Below are 26,366 nucleotides of genomic sequence, written 5' to 3' on the forward strand. Positions count from 1 at the left end.
ACTTTTGCTACGCAGCACTTAGCACACTGTTATTTGGGTAATTATTTGTTTGACATCTGACTTCTCCCATTAGATAGTTCCATGAGGGCATCACCTACATCTGCCTTGCAGAATTCTGTATTCCTAGTGCTTGGCTTGGTGCTGTGCACAGCATGGGTGCTCAGAGAATATCTGTGAAATGTATGAGTCACCAGGAGGTTGGGGGGCCTGGAGGTTCTTCAGAGCTTGGTGAAAGGGACTGAGGGGGCAGCTGGAGGCACGTGATGTTCTGATGCTGCTGTGGAGGCTTGCTTCTAGGGATCTTCAATAAGTTCCTCAAAAAGAACTGCACAGAAGCATAACAGTGGGGGCAGGGGAAAACCTGGGAGCTAGGAAGCCAGCCCCCTTCCAAGAATGTGTTTTTATAAGAAGGTTTCAGAACAGCAAAAGTCTATCCCAAGAAAGAGAAATTTACTTCTCAGTAGAACTAGGTAACCTGCTGGTACTTGTTATACTATGATGGCCAGGGCTGCAAGAAAACTTAGACATGCCTAATTTCCACAGATGTTGAGCCCAAAATTCAGAGAGGCAAAGCAGTTTATCCAAGGGTGTACAGCTAGCTGTGAACCACAACTGGATCTCCCGGCTTCCAGACCAATTCTCATTTCATTACAACATGCTGCACTTTGATTTAGGGCCACTGTTGGAGGTGAAAAGAAATCATTAGAAAATGAATGTTTCCTGAAATATCACCTGCAATTTATTGCACTCAAATTTCACACTGATAAATAACCTCTTTCTCATTAACATGCAGGCTTCCTACAATTAGCACTCTCATTTGCACTATGTAAACAGCTTCTAACTGTGCCTTTTACCTCTTTGTTCAAACAAAGATTTCTGTTAGCAAAGAAACAAGAAGGAAATTAGTAGCAGGTGAGAGCTTATTTTTAATTACATTGAGATTGACTGTTGTTCTCCAAATCTTCTCTAATTCTCCCAAGATATTTATTTGCAGACCTGAGTTTTCAATCTATTAAAGCAGCAGTCATTTCTGATCTTTATTTACTAAATGAAAACACAAATGGCAGTTGTGGATTTCTGGCTTGGTGCCAAGGGAAGCAGTGTTGGGGGGATGGTGCTGGATCAAGTATGGATCTGAGAAGCCTAGTAATCAAGGTGAAGTATTAAACTTAGAAGATGTTGAAGAGCAACGATGTTGGCATATGATGAGCTTAGAGTCTCCAAATCAAAGCTTTCTCAGTGGTAACTACCAACTTCTACCTGAAGTGAAGTTTAGGTTCTTTAACAGAAAGATTTTAGTTTGTCTCCAAGGATGAGAAACTTTTTGCCTGTCAGTGATGAAGGGACTGGCTTGGAGCATCTTTTGGTCAGAACATTTCAAAGATTATCTATCACAACTTCTCACCAAGGGCAAGGATCCATTTTGAAAAATCTGACAACTGATATTCCAGCAGCTTACCGTTTCCCTTGTTAATGTCCTCCTTTCTGAAATTCCTGTACCCCTGAATTGACATCTTGTCTCCAGCAACGTTGGTTCACATATTGGGAGATCCACATTGAAGGAAAGCTTTCCCCCTTTTACATGACAATCCTATGTCATTATCTACATCTGAAGACAGGGCTATGTCCCTTGAGTCTGCTCTAGTCTATGTGTTCAAAGTTCCTTTAACTACTTTTAATGTGACATGGTTTCCAGGCCCCTATGACTCTGCTTGGCTTCTTTTGGACACACTACAGGTCTGAAAGCCCTCCTGCAGTGAGCTGTCAAGCATTGAATACAATGCTTCAAGCACTATCTGATCAGTACAAAGTCAAGGTAAACCTAAACACTAACTTCTTCCCAGCTGGGGACCCCACCCTGCCCACTGTTTTCTTGTACGATTTCTCCTATTTAAGGAACACAGTATAATACTCTAGACTCAGAAAAAAAAAAAAAATTTACCTCTTTTCCCTAGGAACAGGAAAGCCATCTTAGATGATGGATTGTTATCATATTTGAATATATTTTATTTAGTATTGCTGAGCTATTTCCATTAGTTGTTAAACGATTTGCATTTTAGAAAATGTTTCATTCTACAAAGCACTTTCACAATAACTGCAAAAGAAAGGCAAAGTTAAGGTTGTCAACCTCATTTCACAAATGAGGAAACTAGACATCTGGAGGTAATGATTTATCTAATGCCATAGAGAGTTAGGGTTCAAACCCTAGTTCTCTGGCTGAAGGTCCAGGCCTGTTTTCACTATACCACAGCCATCTCTCCTTAACAGATAATTGAATTGAGAGGGAAACACTTCATTTCTGGGTTAACTGAACAAGGCCCCAATTCTTCCACTCTGTCAAGTTTAGCATCCCTTCTGGGTTCTTCATCCTATGTCATTTGTCCAATGAGGCAGGTTGATGGGAGCCCCATCGTTGGTGTGGAGCTGCGAAATGCAAGATTCACCAACATTTGTAAGTTGAATAGAGAAGGTAACCTTCTGACATTTAAGGTAGAGCTTGAATTTGAATTATTCACATTGCACTAATTTGGAATTTGTGCTCTGGCTACTTCTAGTGACTTCGTCAGAGGTTACATTTTTTAACAATGTTTAATAAAAGGACCCAATAATAGAAAGAGAAACAAGTATACCTAGAAATCTAAGCCAGAAAGAGTTACTATCAGCTTTTGGTTTCCTGGTGTTCAAGGAAAGAATGGAAACATAATGGGTTACCTACCTCTCCTTTTCTTATAAAAGGAAGCGAACAATTAGTGAGAAGTGACACCAACACCAACTGGGATCTATCACTTTCATGATTATTTTGTTTTTCACTTTCATGATTATATAAACAATTCTGAACAGCATAATGATCCATAACTTCCATCACAATTTCCAAACTGTTAGAGATTTCATTCAGAAGGTCTGGACTGTGTTCTGAGAACCTGCACTTTGAAACTGCTCCCTGGATGCTTTTAGTGATCAACCAGATTAGGGAACTACTGCCTTAGGACAACACCTAGGGATGCTTGTTAAAAATGCAGATTTCTGGCTCTGCCCCAGAGGTCCACATGCCTGGGATTCTTAGCTTGGCTGGGAGTTTGATCAGAGCAGTGGCTTGTTAGCTAATAATTGGAGCTCTCAGGTAAGGGCTAGGAGGCAGTAGATGTTCTTCATAAGGGCAAGGATGCAGCAGTAATGGTGTTTTCATCTGACATTTAGGGATGTGGATTTGTAATCTCACCAAGACAGAGGATCACTCCTTTACATGGGCCAGCCAGGGTTACCAATAGGCATGGCCCAAACATCTCTTATTTAGGTAACAGTTTTGGTTCTGATCAGTTGCTCAAGGCATTTGCAGCTCAAGGGTTTGACAGCACAAGGCAAAAAGAAACACTTTCGTCCAGGAAGATTTTGAAGGAGGGTCCCGTCAATCATCTGGCTGTTGACAAAAGAAGTTGAACATGGCTTTGGTGCAGTGTTTGATTCTGTGTAATACTGCAGTTATAAGGTCCCTCTGTACAACTCAATGTACCTCCACATAACTCAATAAATTCACTTGTTAAGTTATTTAATATTGTGCATCTGAATGCTGAAGAGTGTCTGCACGTTAGAATTAATGTCAGTCTTAGACATGATAAATATGATTCTAGTGGCTCCTCTGAGAAGCTTCACTAGGGTACCATTTTATTGTCTGCTGTCTCAAAGGCTTAAATCTCTTTTTCTGCCTTCAGTTCATACGATGAAAACATGTGAAATCACTAGGATTTATATAGGCAGATTTGGCAGCTCTTTCATTTTTTACTTGGACTGTCAGATATAAATCAACGTTACAGCACTCTTTCCAAGAATGTGTTAGAATGTGCATGTGTTTGGGGAGCAGACATGGTATTTCTATTATAATTTTGTTTGTTAGGTGTGATCTGAATTGTTTGGCTTTGTTTTATAACATTCACAATTTGTGGGTATTTAATTGGTTCTCCTCTGTTATCCCTACAAGTGACTGTCAGGTTCTTTTTTTTGCCTGCATGACTTTACTCCTGCCCAGAACGTCCCCCATCCCTCACTCGTCTTTAGAGACCTAACTCCGGTACCACTTTCTCTATAAAACCTTTGCTGCTATCTCTACTCTGTATCCATCTTTCCTTAAACGACTTCAAAATTTGTTGCCAGGACCTTATACTTAACATTTTATTGTGGATTTTCTAGTTATTAATGTCTGCACCATTCAGTCTAACTCTTTGTTTTGAACTGTTCTGTTGGCCAACAGTTTCCCATGTGTATCTTATTTTCCAGTGAGATTTGTAGCTAAAATTCCCGTGTGTATCTTATTTTTCCAGTGAGATCTGCAGCTCAGAGTCCACATTTTATGTATCTTGTTTACGCCACCCCCTCCTGATGGTGGGTACCCAGGGCTAGGTGTGTGTAGATATTCAGTGTATGACTGATTATTTTACTCCCTCACTACATTTTATAGAGATATCTCTTTGCAAAATCAATTTAAGGAGCTGCAAAGATCATTTGATTATAAACTCTATGAAGGCAAGAACCATGTCCTAGTTATCACTACATCTCCAGTGCCTTGAAGAGTTGTTGAATTAACTTGCTGCATAACTTCTTTTATCTAAACCCAATCTTATTGGAACACATCTCACATAAATCATATCTGTAGATATGGAAAGCAAGGTATTTATTTCTGGAAAAGGAAAAGATTCTGGAGTTAGGGCTTATTCTTTCCACTCTTAAGCCCATCCCTCCTCTCTGTCACATCTCAAAATGAACACAACAAAAGAGTACAGAGGGGAAGCTCTGGTTCTGTACTTTTCTGGGGGCAGTATCTTCTTTCTTGAAGAAGTTTTCAACAAGTTATTTGTTTTTCAAGATATCTGCAATCATTCAGACTTGCCTGAACCTCAAAGAATTTTAAATCCTTTTATGTCCTCCCTATATCTAGAGCCCACATGAAACATTTCAACCTACATAGATTTCATTTAGCAGACAAGGTAAAATCAAATCTCTGTTATGAATATCCTAAATATGAAAGAAGAATTATGTAAACATCTTGCCCTTCAACTTTTGGTGGGAGACGGGCAGTAGGGACAAAAGACTTAAAAACCTTCCACTCTTGAGTTTCCATATTAGACGTGCAGGTTTATTGTAAGAGATATTGGAATGTCCCTTCATCAAGCACTCAGTCACCCAGCTTCCATTTCTTCAATACACATTTCCTGTCCAGTCATAAGAAACAGTTCAAGAGAACTGCTAAAGTCTGATGGCCCCACTTATCTGTTTATTTGGCTCATTTTGTTTTCCAACAAAGATTAGGTTGGGTCAGCTTGCCAAGTTTCCCTCAGTGAAGAGCTGTCTGTTGGGTAGTTTATGAGTCCAGCTCGTGGAAGGTCCTTAGCAATAACTGGTTTTTATTCCAATCAACTGTGATGAGGGTAGAAGTATTGGTTTCATTTCAAGTATATTGGGAGGGGAATAGCAAGAGAAAGCAGGAATAGGGTAGAAGTATTGGTTTCACTTCAAGTGTATTGGGAGGAGAATAGCAAGAGAAAGGTTGGTGTTGCTTCCCTTGGAAGGAGTTTGGCAGATGCTTAAGGACTCATGGATTGTCATTCCACCTATTCAGTCCAAACTGAGAATTGAGGGCAAAAGTGGCAGGGCTGAGATGGCAACAGGCAGGCAGAGCAATGGCCAGTGTGCAGGTAGGAAGTCAGAGAAGACTTGGTCAGGGCTTCCTGCAATAGGCCTAGGAGTTATTCAGGGAAAGAATGAAGGATTCTCTTTATCAGTAAGCAACCCCATTCCACTTTTCCCACCATTTAGGGATGATTCACAGATGATTTCATTCCAAATCAAAGGACCAAAGTTTATTTATTAGCGTGTTATATTTCTGTTTGTTGACGTGTCATTGACCTACTCTCTGAGGTTTAAAACCAGTTGACGTTAGTGACAAGGATGAATACAGAGCTGAAACCATGACCTGTGAGATACTGTTAAAAGTCCTCTTCATCTTAAAATGTATGAAGGCCATTATGGAGATGAGGAGTTGGATTTATTCCACAATAGTTAAGAAGGCATAATAAGAACTGATTGGTGGAAGATGCAGGGAGGCAGATTTGGGCTCAGTTAGAAAAAAAACCCTGCAATTAAATTTGTTCAAAGATGACTTAGCTGCCCCAAGAAACAGTGAGTTCCTTTTTCCTAGAAGTGTTTGGACAAAGATTAGTGGCTGCTCATTAGGGACGCTGGGGAGGAGATTCTCTTTAAAAAGTAACAATATAAAAGATTGAAGCATTTAACTTTGTCTTTGGTTTATACTGCAAAGGCTTAATGAATGATGATGACAAGAGCAGGGATAGACCTTTCCCCTTTCTGGGCCTCAATTTCCTTCCTTTCAAAACAAGAAGGCTGGGCCACGGACTCTCGAAGGTCAGGTGGGCTCTGCCACTCTGTGCGAGCACTAGCAATCCAGGTAATTTACCATTCCTAGTTTTGTGCTCATGTTGCTAAGAGCATATCCAGGTGCTCTGTCAGGTTCTTTGGGTACCTTAATTCGAGTCCTTAGGGAGAAGGGAGGGAGAAAGTTCAGCCTTGGTTCCCATGACCTCATATGCCATATATCAAAGGCTTTGGAGGTTTTCTTGGCTGCCTGACAATTTTCTTGGCCATTTCACATCCCAGCCTTGTCTGTTTGCACCAGGGGCCTCAGCAAAGCCTCAAGAGACTCGGTTGTCCAGCACAAGGAAATTTAAGGCTTTCAAGAAGCAGTTGAGGACTGGCTATGTTCTAATAGCACTGGGATTTTAACTCTGATCATCTGAACATGTTCCTAAATTGGAACTTATAGGAACTCCTTTACCTAGTCCTAGAATCAAGAGTTAGGAATGGATGAAAAAGAAGATTTACTCTCTTATCTTAAAATATCAGAACTGGTGGATAACTAGAGCACACATTTACTTCTTCTTCTTCATATTATTATTATTGTTGTTATTATTATTATTATTATTTTAGTTTCTGTTGTAGGGATCCCAAAAAGTCAACTACAAAAATCAAAGATGAGGGAAAGATATGCTTATTAATCACTCATTCATTTAATCAATATTTGAGCACTGAACATGTGGCAGTCATTGAGATAATGTATTAGTTTGCTAGGGCTGCCATAAGAAAATAACAAAGATCGGATAGCTTAAACAATAAAAGTGTATTTTCTCGCAGTTTTAGAGGCTAGAAGTCCAAGATCTAGGTGTCAGTAGGTTTGGTTTCTTCTAAGCCTCTTCACTTGGCTTTGTAGATAATAACTTCTTGCTGTGTCCTCACACGGTCACCCCTCAGTCTGCATGTGTGTGTTTTGTAATCTCTTCTTCTTATAAAAACACCAGTCACATTGGATCAGGGTCAACTCTTGTGACTCTATTTTATCTTAATTAGCTCTTTAAAGGCCATATCTCCAAATACAGTCATATTCTGAGGTGCCAGGGGTTAAGCACTTCAGCATATACATTTTGGGAGGCAGATAGCTCAGCCCAAAACAAGTACTAAATTGTGACTTAGAGGTAGTTATAATAATGATGAAAATAATGTTTCAGCTGACAGGGAAATCAATATGATTTCACTGCCTAATTTTATGGCAATCTCAAGTTTTGCGACCAGAAATATGGCACAGTATGTGTTCTTTTAATGAGTTTCCATTTACTTGACTTATTAGATTGACATATACTCTTGATTACTTATTTAAATTATGCCAACCAATGCCCATGGCATGCTGAATGCTGGCAGCCAGTGGGCTTAGGCACCTGTGCCCACCCTGGGTGAGTCCCTGCTCACCAAGAATCACTTGTGTTCATTCACAAATATGGAAATGCCAATTATATTTGTTATTGTAATTGTAGAATTTAACTATATACTATCTAAATAAATGAAATATGAGTGCAAAAGAGAATCTTTTTTTTTTTCAGACAGAGTCTCACTCTGCCGCCCAGGCTGGAGTACAGTGGTGCGATCTCGGCTTACTGCGAGCTCCGCCTCCTGGGTTCACACCATTCTCCTGCCTCAGCCTCCTGAGTAGCTGGTACTATAGGTGCCTGCCACCACGCCCGGTTAATTTTTTGTATTTTTTTTAGTAGAGACAGGGTTTCACTGTGTTGGCCAGGATGGTCTCGATCTCCTGAGCTTGTGATCCACCCGCCTCGGCCTCCCAAAGTGCTGGGATTACAGATGTGAGCCACCGCGCCCTGCCGAAAAAGAATCATTTCTATGAAAACTAAGTTGAATCTCTTAGAAACACTTGATAATGGTGAGTCACTAAAAGAGCTGGTGTCAATTGGGTATCAAACAGACATGATCCAAATCCTGGCTCTCCTCCTTTCTAGGTGGTAATTTTGGGCACATTACTTTATCCCTACAGAACAGTAACATGATGACTGAAAGCAAGGACTTAGCCAACTATAAAAGACTAAAAGGATTCTGGACACAGGCTGTTTCCCAAGTATAATGTCTTTAACTTCTTATCTTAGGCTTAGTCTCTAAACCGTAAACTCTATGAAGGCAGGAACTAGGTCCATTTTTTCTCACCATGTCTAATGAATTACACAGTGCCTAGTATATTATAGGTGCTCAATAAATAACCGATTAGTAAAGGACCTATATTAACATTTTGGTACATTTCCTCTAGTGTTTATTCTATGTGTAATATATGTGTGTATATGAATATATGTATACATATAGTATATATTGTATATTTATGGATATGCAGTCATGCATGGCTTAACAATAGGGACATGTTCTGAGAAATGTGTCCTTGGGCAATTCTGTTATTGTGTGAACATCATAGAGTATACTTACACAAGATGGTATAGCCTATTACACACCTACCATTGCTCCTAGGCTACAAACCTGTGTAGCATGTTACTGAACTGAATACTGCAGGCAATTGCAGCACAATAGTAAGTATTTGTATTCTAAACATGGAAAAGTTACGGTAAAAATACTGTATAAAAGATAAAAAATGGTACACTTCTACAGGGCACTTATCATGAATGGAGCGTGCATGAGTAGTGAGTGAATGTGAAGGCCTAGGACATTACTGTACACTACTGTAGACTTTATAAACACTGTACACTTAGGCTAAATGGTCTTTCTTCAATAATAAATTAACCTTAGCTTAGTGTAACTTTTTTACTTTATAAACTTTGTAATTTGTTTAAACTTATGACTCTTTTGAAATAACAGCTTAAAACACAAACACATGGACAGCTGCACAAAAATTTCCTTTCTTTATATCCTTATTCTATAAGCTTTTTCATTTAAAATATTTTTTGGTTTTTACTTTTTATACTCTTTTGTTAAAAACTAAGACACAAGTACTCACATTAGCTTAGGTCTGCACAGGGTCAGGATAATTGGGACATTACTGGGCGATAGGAATTTTTAAGCTCCATTATAATCTTGTGGGACTACTGTCGTATATGCAATCCATTGTTGACCAAAACATTTTTACGCGATGCATGACTGTGTATTCATGTACGTATATGTTAACTTTTTTTGGAAAACATTATATTAATTTTTTCTCCTCTGCTTTTTTCACTTAACCTGACTATATCCCAAACATTTTCCCGTCAGTAGAAATTCTTTTTTTTTTTTGAGTTGGAGTTTCACTCTTGTTGCCCAGGTTGGAGTGCAATGGCGCGATCTCTACTCACTGCAACCTCCACTTCCTGGGTTCAAGCGATTCTCCTGCCTCAGCCTCCCGAGTAGCTGGGATTACAGGCATGTGCTACCATGCCTGGCTGATTTTTTTGTATTTTTAGTACAGATGGAGTTTCACCATGTTGGCCAGGCTGGTCTGGCACTCCTGACCTCAGGTGATCCACCTGCCTCGGCCTCCCAAAGTGCTGGGATTACAGGTGTGAGCCACCGCACCTGGCCAGAAATTCTTAAGAAGATATCTTATTTTGGAATTACAGCTGGTACTGAGGGAAGTGTGCACAATTTACTACCTGTTTCCTTTAACTTGAAGGTTCTAAGACATATTGGTGTGGCTAAGGAGACACTATGCCTGTTAATGACATCCTTTGTATGTGCTGTTGCAGAACACAGGTTGTAACTGCTGCTTCATTAGCTAAAACAGCTTCCAAAGATCAGATTCATTTCTTCAACCCCAAAGGTTTCTTAGGAAACCAGAGACTGGAACACTAAGTAATTCTTACTAAATTCTTACTAGATTCTTACTAGGATATTAAATAATTCTTAATTCTTATAATGTCTATCTTCTGGTTTGCTTCACTAAGGGGTTTACCAGCACCAGAAACTCAACATTACTAAAATTTCTTCTCCTGCGGTGTTACCCAAATCATTTAAGAGCATCGTCTTTGCCTTAATCACTCAAGTTAGAAACTTTGGGTTTTTCTTGGGCTTGTACCTCTTCTGCACGTTGGATAAGTCCTGCCAATGCCATCTCTAAAAATTGTCTTGAATACCCCTCCCCCTCCATTCTCAGTTTACTGTGACCCTTTTCTTACTCAGACCTTCCTCTTGCCTCCTGGGACTATTGCAGCATCCTCCTAATAGGTTTTGTTATTTTCTGCCTCACTCCATCTGGTTTGTTCTGTACATTCTAGTTAGTTTTTTCTCCTCAGTGCAGACTTAAACATATTGCATTTTGATTTTCTGCTCAAAATGCTTTTGAGGGCATCCCTTGACATAGTCTGAGTTCTCACTCATTACTATGGCATTTAGAGCACTTTACTCCAACCTACATTTCCAGTCTCTTTTTCTGGCATAAAATATTTTATAACAAATTTTTAGAAAGAGTATTGTCTTTATTACAGACAGACAGGGGCCAAACCCTGGCTGTGCGCCTTTCAGCTGGTAACTTTGAGCATGTTACTCTGTCTCAGCAGCAATAATACAATGGTTGAGAGCAAGGACCCAGGAGTCCCTTCACCTGATGTCACCTCTTATTGGTGACAAAACCCTGGGTAAATGACTTAAGCACTCTAGACCTCAGGTTCCTCATCTTAAAAATGATCTTTGCATCCATATAGTTGAACTGTTATGCAGATTAAATGAATCAATTCATGTAGAATGTTTACAACAGTGCCTAATATATAGTATGTGTTAAATAGGTGTTTGCTCTTATTATATGAGACCTGCTTATGAGACCTACTTTCCACATCTGTAAAATGGGGGTAATACTACCCACTTATCACACAGAAGTATTTTGTAGTTAAGTAAAATGATATAAGATCATCCATGTGAAAGCACCTAGAATAACTTCTGGTACAGATTAGATATTCAGTTCTTTCCATTACCCAGATTTCAACTTAAAACTTATTTCTGCCTCTTGGGAGCTTCTATAGCCATTTGTTTGCAGCATAAATATAGCATCAAGTCACTCTATATTATAATTATATATATATATACACACACACATACATTCTCTATATATAGAATGCATATGTATACATGTGTGTACATACATATGTTTGTATATGCATGTACTTTAAAAAAATTGTTAGCTTCTTCTTGAGGGAGGGGGATATGAATTATTTACTTCCAGATCACTAACTCATGACTCAGTGACTTTGAGTGTGTTACTCTGCCCCAGTAGCAGTAACATAATTGTTGAGAGCATTCTGTTACTACAACAGGTACAGATGGGTGAGGCAGTATAGGTAATTATTATGAATGCAGCCTCTTGAGACATACACAGGTCTAAATCTCAGCCCTGCCCCTTACTAGCCACAGGATCTTGGGCAGATTACTTACTCTCTCTGGTGATACTACCCTTCACATAGGGCTTGTTGAGGAGTGGACAAGATACTCAAACGTAAAGCACAGTGACTTGATCATAATAAAAGCTCCATAAATGTTGCCTGGTAATCATACTTTACAGATATTTGTTAACCTTAATTGTTTTCTTGGGAATGCGTAAGCTTTAATACCCTGACTCTGTTAAAAAATTTTACAGTTCTTTTATTCCTTTAGATTATGATATGGATGGATGATGGAAGGAAGGATCTATGAATATAATATTTGAGTTTCAGTTACTGGCCTTTACTTCTTCCAGAAAGTCAGGCCAAAAGGTAAGGACTGAAATGGGAAGCTCTATAATGAAGGGCAGGGTGAAGGGGAACCTTCCTTATTTTCACTAATAAATAAGACAGAGAGGCCACCCTATGATAAGGGAACAACCTTTTCTATCATGTCTTCACTGAAATTGAAGAAACGAAATGAGCACTGACGGAGAAGGGTGATGTCACCCTGTCATCTGCTGTCCCTGAAATACCACTTCCTCTTGGTGGGAGCATGACGAGACAACACAGAAACGCAGTTTGGTCCCTCTCAGGGACTGTCAGCTCTTCAGATGCTCACATGCAATGAAAGGGTGTCACTGACGAACCCAGCTACCTAATCCTAGAGGAAAAATAGAAGACATAACATACAGAAATACATAAGACAACAGAAGACAAATACTCTAAAAGGTATTTTATAGTATGCCTTCAGCCCCATCACCACCACACAAAGACACTTTTTAAATGTGTCCAATTTTACAAAAATAAATTTTGTGTGTCAGATTTGTGCTAGGCATTGTTTTAGATGCTGTAGGAAATCATGGTGGGGCAAAGGCAAAGATTTGTCTGACCTAGTAATGCCCTCAAGAAAGTTTATATTCTAGCGGGAAGATAGAAGTGTTCTAAGGTCATTGATAATCTATGAAATGATGCATAGTAACACATGAAGAGTAAGCAAAGAGCCATGGGACCCTGAGGAGGAAGACTTCTCCCAGGTGAAGGGAATTAACATCTGTTAATTTATATACAAAGTCTATGAAATCAGTATGTTGAAGAGATATCTGCACTTCCATATTCACTGTAGCACTCTTTACAATAGCCAAGCCATGGAATCAACCTAAATGTCCATCAACAGATGAATGGATAAAGAAAATGTGCTGTATGTGCACAGTAGAATACTATTCAGCCTTAAAAAAGAAGGAAATGCTGTCATTTGTAACAAAATGAAATTATCCTGGAGGACATTATGTTAAGTGAAATAAGCCAGGCACAGGAAGACAAATACAATATGATCCCACCTATATGTGGAATCTACAAACATTGAACTCATAGAAACCAAGAGTAAAATGGTGGTCACCAGAGACTGGGGTTAGAGAGACTGAGGAGATGTTGGTCAAAGGGCACAGAATTTCAGTTAGACAGGAGGAATAAGGTTAAGAGATCTATTGTGCATCATGGTGACTATATTGTGTACTGGAACATTGCTAACAGTAGATTTTGAGTATTCTCACCACAAAAGTAGGTGAGGTAATGTGTACGTTAATTAGTTTAATTTAGCCATTCCACAATGTATACATATATCAAAACATGTTGTACACCATAGATATATGTATTTTTTACTTGTTAATTAAAAACTTCCTTAAAAACAGAAGCTACTATGTGGCACATGCTATGTTGGGAATTTTACCCATATTTTTTCCCAGCAGAAAAACTGAATGAGGTCAGTATTATTAACTCTTTGACAAGGGGTTATTTGGAACCTCAAAGAGTTTAAGTAACTTGCCTGCGTCATGCCTTAGCAGTAGTCAAGGTAGCACCCAGCTCCAAGGCTGTCTGATGTCAGAGTCTTGGCAGTTTCCTTTCCACTAGAGATAATAGAAGGCAGCTTTTGATTGGGGCTTGAAAAATTTCAACAGGTGGAAAAAAGGAACATAAAGCGGACAAGAAGAGAAGGCATGTCACTCCAAGGAAAGGATGGTGTGTCATGAGATAATCCAACACGGTCTCATCCGTATCATCCATGTTGCCATTAAACAGATCACACACTCTTTCTACAAGACAGGCCCTGTACTTGTCCTTAAGAGATATGGGTGCATAGGACAAAAACCCATAACCTTGCACATATGAGTCAAAATATAGCCAAGGAATCATGCAGAATATGGAGTATATTCAATGCCTAATGTGGCATTGACGTGTTAGGAATCATGGTTATTTTATCTAAAAGAGAATGACTGAGAATATGAAAAGGTATGAGAAGACACTGGCCTGGAATTTGGAGGATCTCAGGCTGGCCTTGATTACTACATCCTGACTTTGTGACTCTGTGCTAGTCACATCCATTCTGTGGCCTGAGTTTCTTCATGGGGGGAGTGAAGGTTTAATTTACACGATTTTGAACATCTTCCTTCCAGCTCAAAGCAGACACTGAGGAGCTTTACTAAATTAATTTTGTTCTAACAGGTCTTCTTTTGAGTATTCTCCCCCAAGATGGCTAATGCTGTTTCTTGGAAAGATTGATTGCACACCTCCACCGTACCTCAGAGGGGAGGGGAGGGGAGGCAAGCAAAAGTGTCTCTCTGAGGAGGAAGGTGGAGTTGCCCACCTGCCCAGGGCAGTAAACATTCCTCCCTGGCTGTCAGCTGACTGTGGTTGGGGAAACCCAGCCTGGAAGATCTCTAAGGCTGTGTCTCCGTGCCTGAAAATGACCCTACAGCCCTGCATTATTCACCCAGCTACCAACTGTGTTTACAAAATAGGACTGGCAAGTTCTGGATAATTGGCCACTCCTGGCTAAAATTATAAAGTCACTACATCATTGTGCTTCAGCACAGTGGAAACAACAAAAGGTAGAAAATGGATTCATTTGAGGCCAATTTTAAACATTTAGGTCATTTATTACCACTGAATCCCTAATTCTTTCTGTGTTCACAATAAACGTCGATTTATTCTTGGACTGCTAAATACACAAGCTAAATGATCTCTTCTGAGGTACTCTGTTGGAAGGCTGGCCACCTTGTGCTTTTATTGAGCATTTAAAAGCCTTGAGTTCATTCTTACCTCTGACACTAACTCTGTGTCATCTCAGATAAGCCACTAACCTCTTTGTGCCAATTTTTCTCATTGGTAAGATGAGGAAGTTGGACAAGATTTGTAGTTTCATTCACTAGCTTTAAAAACTTTTTTTTTTTTTAGCATTGATATCACATTTTGAAACATTCTTACTCTCAAAAATTTACATTTATTGAGTAATAATTGATACTAGGAAAAACACTGCTTAAGTAATAATTAACATTAGAAAAATGCAGCTTTTCCTAGTATTTTCATTGACCATAGTAGTCTGTAATTTCTAGTCAGAAGTTCTGATCACAGCGAGGTACCCAGTGTGACCACATTGAGATGATGTCATTCCAGACATAAGAGAAGACACGTGACATTTTCTCTCACCTGGGTGGGGAGGCTGACCACAGGAACACTTGTGATTTCTGGAAAGATGTGAAAGGTTGAGAAGAGCTGGCGGAACCAAATTGTCAAAAGCACAGGCAGACCTGGGTTTAGAGTTTCATTTTACCATTTGGTAGCTATGTGACTTTAGGAAAGTGACTTAACTTCTCTGAGCCTCATCATTCTCATTTTTAAAGTAGAGATAATCAGGAAATTGTATGTACCCTGGCTATCTCACAAGTTTTTTTTTCTAACAGTTAAATTAAATAATGCATTTGGAAAGTTGTTCAAAACTGCAAAACCTGAAACAAATGAAAGTTGTTACTTCTAGTGTTGTAAATATTCTCATTCCAAATATTATTAGAATATTAGATTGTAACTGACAACTTCTCAGACTCATATTCCACCATCCATCCTGTTAGATGTATGAAATAATTTGACTCTGCTTCTTTCCTTTATTCATAAAGTAATTTTTTTCTTATTATTATTACCTTTGTGGTAAAATTCATGTTAAACTTACCATTTTAAGATGTAAAATGCAGGGCTATTAGTATAGTCACAGTGTTATGCAACCATTACCATTATCTAGTTCCAGAATATTTTCATCACCCCAAATAAAATCCCATACCTATTAAGCAATTGCTCCTCATTCTACCCTCTACTCCCCCTCCAGCCTCTGGCAAACCACCGATCGACTTTGTGTGTCTATGGATTTTCCTTTTCTGAGCATTTCATATTAATGGAATCATACAGAATGTGGGCCTTTTGTGTCTGGCTTCTTTCCCTTAGCATAATGTTTCCAACCTTCATCCATGTTGCAGCATGTATAGAACTTTCTTTTTAGAGCTGAATAATATTCCATTGTGTGAATATGCCACACAGAGTGGTTTTAACTTTTGTGGATTATTGCCTTCTTTGAAAATCTGATGACATACACAAACACACTCTTCTCCCCACAAAACTGCATGTAATTTCAAGGCATTGAAAGATACCCCCAAGTCCATTAATGTACCCCAGATTAAGATCTCCTGCTCAAGTAAGAGAACTTTTCCTGAATTCTCCTATTCATTCATTCACTGATTCACTCATTCATTCATTCTAACCATTCATTTATAATTACTAATTGTATGTAAAGTGCTTTTCTATGGTGGAAGGCATGAGAATAAAAGTGAGAAAAAAGTGGACACCCATAGAGCTTACTTTCTAGTGGTGGGAAGCAAATAAATTCAATCTAATTTTTACCATTGATCCCACATTTTGAAACATTCTCACTCCCAAAAAGTTACATTTATTAAGTAATAATTAATACTAGGAAAATATATTAATAAAAATAATTAATGCAGGAAGCAAATAAATTCAATCTGATTATTATTCCAGAAGAGGAATAATACTAAATAATAATTATTAATTATAGTAATAATTATTATTTATTCCAGAAAGGGAATAATCTAGCAAAGAGGTCTACATAATGTTCCTTCTTCCTGTGATAGGGGCAATTCTATCTTTAAATTATGAAACAATTCAGGTGAACATGTGGATTTTCTCAAATTTTTCTTTCAAAAAGTTTACAGTTTGCTATGTTTCATAGTAATTGAGAGCACAGGCTTGGGAGCCAGAGTCTACCTTTTCCATGAAATATCTGTTTCACCCCCACCCCAGAAAGTTAGTTACGTCTCTTTATATATTTTCATCTATAAAACGGTAATAATAATCCTATATAATTTATCCTTTTTACAACAACCCTACTCAATGAAATAAAGCATGTAAAACAACTAAGACACCTGAAATACAGATTTTGCTCAATAAATGGGGGATCATTTGTTTACCAAACAGTTGCCGATTGCCATTCTGTCCTGAAGTAAAGCTCTTTTGCATGCTGCTTAACCATGGGGAAAAAGGAAGTGTTCTGTCACATGTGTTGTTTTAGTCAGAAAAAGAAGGAAGTGGGATGTGTCTTACAAGGCTGGAAGAGAAGGAGCTGGGCTGTTTCAGCCCCACCAGTACATACTGGTTGATGTTTCACCTCTCTGTCTCTATTTTGAGAATCATTCTGGATTTTCCTGAGATTTGGGTTCGTGATGTCTTGTTTCTGCCTTAAAGGCAGAATCTCCCTTACCCAGCCTCTTCCTTCTGTTTTCTTCTGGGTCTCTGCTTTGGAGAATTCTTCCCTGGCCTTGTTTTCTCCTCTCCCTCCCCAGCCCTGTCACTCAATTCCCCTTATCCTGCTTTCTTTCTCTTCATAGCATTTAACACAATTTTTAATCTCTAGTGCATAGAACAGGGCTGGGCACTAGCAGACACTCAAGGAAATATTTATTGGACAGACCAATTTATTGAAAATCTCAGTATTCATGAATTTTGTATTTCCTGCCCACTTGCTGTTAGGTGTGGCTCAATTACTCATTTTGACCAATGAACTGTATTGAGTGGAAGTAACAATGTATCACTCTCAGGCAGATCCTTAATGAGCCAGGGCAATCTATTGATTCTCTTTCCTTCTGTTGTGTAGCTAACCATGTGTGAGATTGTGGCTGCATTGTCATCCCAAGTCCCAGAGTGGCTACAATGAGTGGAGCCTCCCCTAATTTCTTGTGATGGGCGTGTTACATAAAAAAGAAATAAATCTTTACTGTTTTAAGCCACAGAGCCTTGTGGGTTATTTGTTACTGCAGCATAACCTATATTTTCCTGACTGATACAAGTGAATTTAGTCTTCTTACTCTCTCTCCACAAAAGAGATCTGGTAACACTCAACTTCAAATAAAAAACCCATGATTAGAAAAAATAGATGTGGCATTATAGTACTATCTTAGGTTGCATCTACATCTAATTTATTCACAGGACGTCTACGGAATGATCATTGGTCAACTCCTACTTCACGTACCGCACTTTAGCACTGGAGAATGAGATTAAGTTTTGGAAATCATTTCCTTTAGGTAGCAGAGGTTTCTCCACATGAGACCTCCCTACCCCACCCCCATCCCCAGGCCCTGTGCCATTTGTTCTTCCTCAGCCTCCGCTGCAATGACTAAATCTGCACAGTCTCTGACCAACTTTAGCCCTTTTGTGTTCATAAGACAGACAATTATCTCAATGCTCAATTTCAGATTAATTGAAGTGTTGGTGTAGTAGAAAAAAAAATAAAAGATTTCGCATCAGAGAACTTTGGTTCAATCCATGAACCAAAAAGCTCCATGTTCTTGAGTAAATTGCTTAGTTTTTCTGAACCAAAGGACCCCAATTATAAAATTGGGATGACAATGTGAGTCTAACCAAAATTCTTGCTGATAGATGTGTTTTGGAATTCAGAATTTTTTAGATTTTAGAAAGGTAATATGTTGCATATGATGCATAAATTGAAACAAACCAAGCAAGACCTGGGAAGACCTTCAAAAGGAAACACATTACTGTTTCTGCAGCAAAATATATCATAGTCAAGTAAATGGGACAAAGACTATGAAGAGGCTTTGTCATTACATGAGTTTTCCCAGAACTTTTGGTTTTCAGAGTTTTAGAAAAAAATTATGAACAAGGTACTGTGGGCCTGTAGCTGTATTTTAGGTTGTTACTATTTCATTATTATGTTATTATTTCAAATAATATGTTATCATTTTTGATGTACATAAAATGCAATAAAATAATGTATATGAAAATAAAATCATGTATATAAAAAGGATATTTTCTAGAATGTATATAAAAGGGACATTTGAACAATGTCACCATAAAAATGAGAATTGTTATATCCTCCCAGCACAGAATTAGTAGTTCATTCAATAACGTTCCACATGACATTCAAAAATAATAATATGCAGTCAACATCTACAACATGTTAGTCATTTCGCTAGGTGCTGGCACTTATGTTACCAATAAATCAAGGCTGAATTTCTTCTCATCAATCTCTTTCCCAAAAGAAGCGTGTGCTTCTGTGTAATCCTTTTGTCTTAGTCTGCTTGAGTGCTATAACAAAAATACTTAGACTGAGTAATTTGTTAACAACAGAGATGTATTGCTCACAGTTCTAGAGGTTAGGAAGTCCAAAATCAAGGTGTCAGCAGATTTGGTACTGGGGAGGGTTCACAGATAGTGCCCTTCTGGCTGCATCCTCACATGGTGAAAGGCGTGAACAATCTCCCTCAAGCGTCTTTTCTAAGAGCACCGATCCCATTCACGAGGACTCCGTCCTCATGGCCTAATGACTTCCCAAAAGCCCCAGGTCTTAATACTATGGCATTGCGAATTAGGTTTCAACAGATGAATTTGGGGGGAAACACAAACATTCAGACCACAGTAACTTTCCTACATGTGCGCACACACAGAGCCAGACTTTTGATAGTTTCTTATGCTTATTAAGATACTTCATTATTTGGGGCTTCAAAAAATGTGTCAGATAAATTAAGTTCTCTACTTTTCAGAACAAAGTCCTAGAAGGTCTTCTGGTGAGTCACATTCTGAGCAGGAAATCTGGCATTGAGGCATAATTAACATTCAGGTTGCCCCCAGTTTCTATGGAGATGAGTCTAGCCCCTTGGGGGAGTAGTGATGGATGTGTAATCTCCAAGATAAGTAACTGACAGGTAAGAAATTTTTCTTTCTCAGATGCATTAATTATTCACATTCATTATTCATCAAACACTGTGAATTTCTGTTTGGAAATTGGATCAAGTAGAGATATTCTTCCTGGTCCACTTCCTATAATCAAATTCTCCTAGGGACTGCTGAGAGTTTGAATAGGTCTGCTGTTTGGTCTAGTTTAATGGCAGGTGTTTGTTTAATGTCACCAGATGATGGAATAAAGACTAAACACCTTGTGGACTACAGAAGCAAAGACTTGCATGGGCTTCATCCTCTCCAGGCACTGATATTTCCTTCTTATTGTTTTCTCCTTCTAGAATGTAAGTTTAGTAAGAACTCAGACCTCGCTTATCTTGTTCACCAATGCATCTCCAAGCTCCTATACCAGAGTATAGACACTTGATAAATATTTTTTTGAATGAATAAATGAGGTTTGGGTCAGGGGATGGCAAAGTCCATCAGAGTGAATGCATATATGAACTGTCATATGGGAGATCCAGCCCTGGTTCTTTAATGGGAATTGCTGTCCACACCCTTCCCTGGCTAAGATAAAACATACGAGGAGGCACAGAGAGAAGTAATTGGGGCAAGACCCTTAGTCCTTTCCATGATCGACACCTCTTGGCACATCCTTTAAGTCAATTCTTATTGCAAACACTGCTATTTTATCAGTGTATCTGAACGTAGACCTGTATTTTGCCTGATATATATCCCGGAACCATGATCAGTCAAGAACTACTGATGGCCTCAACAGGCCAGCCTGTGAAACCGCACACAGTGCCTAGTCTCAATATAGAGCCATGGCCCAAGATCAATTCTCTAAGAATTAATTTGAGGAAACAAATTCACGGAATGCCTATTTGCTTAATGACCAATCTTCCAAAAACAGGCTTTCTATAATAGAATCGACTTAAAGAGTGGGCAGCCATTGGGGTTCTATGGGATGGTTTCAAGGGCCTTTGAGTTTTCCAATAGTGTCTTTTTTGCTCCATTAGTCTTAGCTTCATTAGAGCCACCTCTTCATGGCAAGTCAAAGCTTCATGTTGTATAGGTTTTTGGATCTGTGACTTTTTGGCATGAGGATTTTTTTTTTTTTGTATTTCAAATCAGGTGTTGTGTATGTCTTAAATGTCAGGAATATTATAAAAGATAGAGCAGGTGTCTCTTGTCTAACACATTCTAAATCTAGTTTACTGCCTAAATACATGTTAGCTGGTTCAAACAAATTAATATTTTGTTTGGGCTTTGAGCAAACCCAAAAGTATTTTAGGATCTAAATTATTAAATACAAAAGAAATGAATGTTCAGTCACCCTGGACTAATAGGGCTAAGTGGCTAAAGCGATATAGTTGCAAGAAAGCTAAAAACTAATGTGTTTCTTAGTAACACATCCTTTCATTCATTAATTAATTCAACATGTTGAGTCTCTTTTTGTTGCCAGGCTGTATTCTAGGAACTCAAAATGAAAGAAAAATAGGATATGTGTCTTACTTTAGAGACCATAGAAACTAGTCTCCTATATTGGACCTTCTTGGTAAGAGGTAGGATTTATTCTCTTGAATTCATTGACTTTTTTTGGTGCTCTTTCTTTTATTCCATTCTACCTTCTACTTTACAAGTATAACTTATATGCCTTAGCCATACTGATTTTTACCTTCATGGCCTATCCTAATTCTCATGAAAATGCCCTTTCTTACATATGCTTACTGTATCACTGGAGACCTCAGTTTTAGCCTCTCAGCCTCTTTCTGTCCTTTCTTGCTCTGGCAGCCCCATCCCTTTGAAGGCCACATTCTGAATCTGAAGGCCAATATTCCAGTCCTATGCTGTTATTATCAAATTGGATGCAGCGAGTCATCTGACCTGACCTGTGGACACAGCCTCTGCATGTTGAGAGGACTAAAGAAGTCTAATTCACAGTTACTGCGAGTATAATGGAGCTGAGAGGACTGTGTGAGCAATAGCACCAATGTAAGAGTTATCATAGATTAACACACTACTGGTTCTGATGCAGCACATAAGACAAGTACCATGGGAATGCAGAGGAGAAAGCAATTAGGGAGATCAACAAGGTTTTACAAAGCAGCTATGGTGAACTTGGCCTTGAGAGTAGGGTTTTCCTGGTGAAGAAAAACATTCTAGGCAGAAGAAATAGCATACACAAAGACTCAGAGTCCCATGTATTTGGTGAATAATGAACAGAAATTGCCATAGATTAGGTGGGAAGTCATTGGTGTTAATTGATAGGTTTGATAGAAGCCAATTCTTGAAGGGTTTTGTATGCCATAGTAAAGGATAGAGTTTTATTTAAGAAGCCACTAAAAAGCTTCATTCATTCTACAAATAACTTTTTCGGTGAGCCAGTGTGTGCCAAGCATGGTCGTAAGTACTTGTAATACATCAGAATAATAATAAGAATATTCATGTACCTACCACACAATTTAAAATCTAAGAAATTATCAACCCTTATGTAAGTCTCTGTGTTTCCCTTGTCAATGGAATCCTTCTCCTTGCTTCCCAAAAGTAACCCAAACGCTGTTTTGTGTTTGTCATTTTCTTGTTTTTCATTTTAGTTTTACTCATATGTGAGGAAAGGGGCTTAAGAAATATTTGCTCAATTGATAAATAAAAATAAAAATATATGCTCCTGTGTGGGTGGTCTCCAGGGCCCTTTCTCACAGATATTCCTTCTACTTCCGTTGTCATTATAATTCCAGTGCTCCCAACCAGTCTTCCAACCAGAGATATTCTTCCTGGTCCACTTCCTATAATCAAATTCTCCTAGGGACTGCTGAGAGTTTGAATAGGTCTGCTGTTTGGTCTAGTTTAATGGCAGGTGTTTGTTTAATGTCACCAGATGATGGAATAAAGACTAAACACCTTGTGGACTACAGAAGCAAAGACTTGCATGGGTTTCATCCTCTCCAGGCACTGATATTTCCTTCTTATTGTTTTCTCCTTCTAGAATGTAAGCTTAGTAACCCAACCAGTAGTAGTAACCCAACCAGTCAGTTTTCTTGACTTATATGCTGGTGTATCTCTGTATGAAATTGTTCTATTTCCTATTGAAGTAACTTTATACAAATTACTCTTGGAATCCCTTTTCTTTGACATAGCACCTATTTATAATTTTTATCTCTTCTTTCTATCTTTATCCACACATAAGTGGAATAATCACAGTTGTAGATATTTTATGTTTTGTGCTTCAGTTTTTCACTTTGTACTGTTCTGTAGTTTTTGTATTTCTAGATAGTCTTCATATTAATTATTTTTATGATTGCACAATATTCTATCAAGCAAATATATTATAATTTGTTTGATCATAATTAAATTGCTGGATAGTCAGGCTCCTTCCCATTTTAAATGATTGTAAGTAGCATTGCTGCAAAAACCTTTTCACTTAAAAGTTTTTTTATCTTTCATTTCCTTAGGATATATTTTCATAAATGAGATTATTCAGTCAAAGGCTTGATGAATTTTGTGGCTCTTGTTACCTGAGGGGCTTGCTTTATTTTTAACATAATTCTTTCTTTTTCTGATTATAAAAGTAATTCATGCTCATTTCTGAAAGATACGGAAATGTATAAGGAAACAAAGAAACTCCCGTAATCTTTCCTCACAAAGGTAACCATCATTACCTTTTTAAGAAATTACCTTCAATTTTTATTTCACCATTAACATTCTATTTCTTTCAACATTTATAAAATTGGAATTATGTATTATTTTGTAACCTGTTTTTTAAACTTGATCATCAGCTTTTCCCAAGTTATTGAATATTTTTCAAAGAAAGTATTTTTTAATGGCCACGTAGTACTGTGTTGTGTGGCTGAGTATTAATCCCTTGTTATTGAACTTTTTAATGTTGTAAATGAAAATTCTTATATAAACCTTCATGAGAATTCTGTTTTCTTAGTGCAAATGTTTGGAAGTAAAACACAAAATGAAGGATACGAAAACTCTCAGTTTTTGATCCATGCAGGAATCATGCTTCTTGACTCATAGTAGTCCTTTGCTACCCTATACTTGGCTACTTCTATTGCTGCTGTAACAGATTACCACAAATTGAGTGGCTTACACCAGGGATCCCCAACCCCCAGTCCCCACAGCAGGAGGTGAGCAGTGGGCTGGTGAGCATTACAGACTGAGCTCCGCCTCCTGTCAGATCAGCAGTGGTATTAGATTCTCATGGAAGCACAAACCCTATTGTGAACTGCACATGCGAGGGATCTAGGTTGCGTGCTCCTTATGAGAATCTAATGCCTGATGATCTGTCGCTGTCTCCCATCATCCTCAGATGGGACTGTCCAGTTGCAGGAAAACAAGCTCAGGGTTCCCACTGATTCTACATTACAATGAGTTGTGTATTTATTTCATTATATATTACAATGTAATAATAATAGAAATAGAGTGCACAATAAATGTAATGTGCTTGAGTCATCCCCAAACCATCCCCCTACACTCTGGTCTGTGGAAAAATTGTCTTCCATGAAACCAGTCCCTGGTGCCAAAAAGGTTGGGGACCACTGACTTAAACAATACAATAATATCTTACAGTTATGGAGGTCAGAAGTCCAAAATGGGTTCCACTGGGTTACAGTCCAAGAGCCTGCAGGGTGGTGTTCTTTCCGAAGGCAGTAGGCCAAATCCATTTCCATGCCTTTTCTAACTTTCTGGAGGCTGCCTGCATTCTTTGGCTCATGGCTCCTTCTTCCAGTTTCAAAACTAGCAATGATGAGCCAAGTCCTCCTCACACTATTGTCTCTCTGGCTCTCTCTTCCACCTCCCTCTTCCATGGATCTTCATGATTACAGGGAACTCACCTGGACTTCCAGTGTTTTTCACATGCCCAGACACAAAACAGGTGCATAGTAAGCATTAGACTGATGATGTGACAGCACATCAGGTAGGGATGAACACTGGGCTGTGAGTTCTGTTGCTGTGACTTTTGGGCTTGGGCAGGCCACTCAGTTCCATTCCATCCAATTCAGTTGGCATTTGTAGCATCCTGTGACAGGTCAGGCCCTAGGAAACAAGCTGAAGACACAAAGAAGAGGGATACAAAATCTCTGCCCTCAAGTAACCTTCAAAATGTACCTCTCTTAAACCTTAGGCTTTCATCTATAAAATAGCAACAATAATTGTATTGATCCTGCTGGGTTGTCGTGGAGGTAAGATCCAATTAAGTACATGCAAGCAAATTGTAGAGAGCAATTCAAATGTGGAGAGTTCTTACTATTTTAAATGTTTGACAGTTGTTTTCTTGAAAAGATAAGGCAGCTTAAGAAGACGATGCATCTTGATAAACTTTTCCTCCATCTTCTGTAAGTGTAATCCGTGATATGATAACCACATCATTGTCAGAGGACCTCTGCATTTCTTTTTCTAGATGTTTATTGAGAGGTCTGAGTTGTAACTATACCTCTGTCTGTATCTGGAATGATACAATTTCCAAAGCCTGTTTAAAGGATTTCTAGTCCTGTGAACTGGCCAATACGATTTCTTGAATCATCGCCCAGTGCGGACCCAATTTATATTTGGAATTTCATGCCATCTTGAAGGAATATCATCCAGTGCCAGGGTCTTCTCTGAACTAATTGGGCTTTGGCAGTGATGTCATTCCATGGTGGGCGTTTGTGGAGATTATGGCAGCAACAACTCAAATCTCATTTTCGGCAGTGTGTGCCCATGTGTACAAAGAGGCTGCTCTCTTCCCTCACGTGCAGTCACTCTGCCTGCTGAAGTTTCACTTCTGGTCCCTTTTTGAAGACAGGAGATCAGTTAGCTATTTATACCCCATGGCTAGAAGCATTCCTCTCTTTCCACGCTATGTACAATGATGTTTTCTGTTATTAATGTGGCTTAAAATAAAATTAGGCAAAGACATCATCAAACTTATCGAACTTTTGATGAGTAGGAAGCAGTCATAGAATTATAGAGGGAAATACCTTCTAGCGTTAAAATTATAGTCTTTGGAAACAAGCAAACCTGTTTGAATGGCTGTCCAGCCACTCCAGCTGTGTGTGTTGGACAACAGACTTGTCCAAGCCTTGATTTTGTTACCTGTAAAATTAGGGTAATATCTTTTGCCTCCTTGGGTTGTGAATTAAATGTTACCCAGATTTATGGCTGTCTCCTATGTCTGCTGACTTTGCTGACCTCAGATTTTCTTTCTATCTTGCCAAAAAAATCTTCATGTCCCAAGAGCATTAGGGAATACGAAAGAGTTTTCTGGTGATTTCCTAGGGGAGATGGAGAAGGTTTTATCACATGTCCTACAGTGGGACTTTCACAATCCCCAATATCCCTCCTGAACACTGTCCTCAGCCTCTCTTCTATTATTTATGAACAATTCCGTCCTGCTCCAAACTTTCACACCATCGCACAGCCCATGGTCATGTTCCTGCTCAGCAGTTCAGAAGCCTTGCCATTAAATGGGCATCTATTTGTCTATCAGAAAAATTTTTTTAGCAGTCATCTGATGTTACTTCACTATGATTTTTGGGGTCTCATCTCTCACTTCAAATTCTCTATCAAAATATTGCTTGCAATCATATTTGTTTTCTTCCCAAGAGGTGT

The 26,366-nt window shown here is 38.6% G+C and overlaps 1 long non-coding RNA gene across 1 annotated transcript in view; it reads left to right on the plus strand.

The window, feature by feature from the left end:
- Window positions 1-22,410, plus strand: part of LOC115838633 — a 234,605-nt gene extending 212,195 nt beyond the window's left edge. Inside the window, exons 4-7 of the long non-coding RNA XR_004033693.1 lie at window positions 11,971-12,068; window positions 19,631-19,792; window positions 21,232-21,331; window positions 21,561-22,410. This is a non-coding gene — a long non-coding RNA (uncharacterized LOC115838633). The remainder of the gene's footprint in view (window positions 1-11,970; window positions 12,069-19,630; window positions 19,793-21,231; window positions 21,332-21,560) is intronic.
- The last annotated feature ends 3,956 nt before the right edge of the window (window positions 22,411-26,366 follow it).

Source organism: Nomascus leucogenys, chromosome 1a, assembly GCF_006542625.1.
Source record: "Nomascus leucogenys isolate Asia chromosome 1a, Asia_NLE_v1, whole genome shotgun sequence".
In the NCBI taxonomy this organism is placed as follows: Eukaryota; Metazoa; Chordata; class Mammalia; order Primates; family Hylobatidae; genus Nomascus; species Nomascus leucogenys.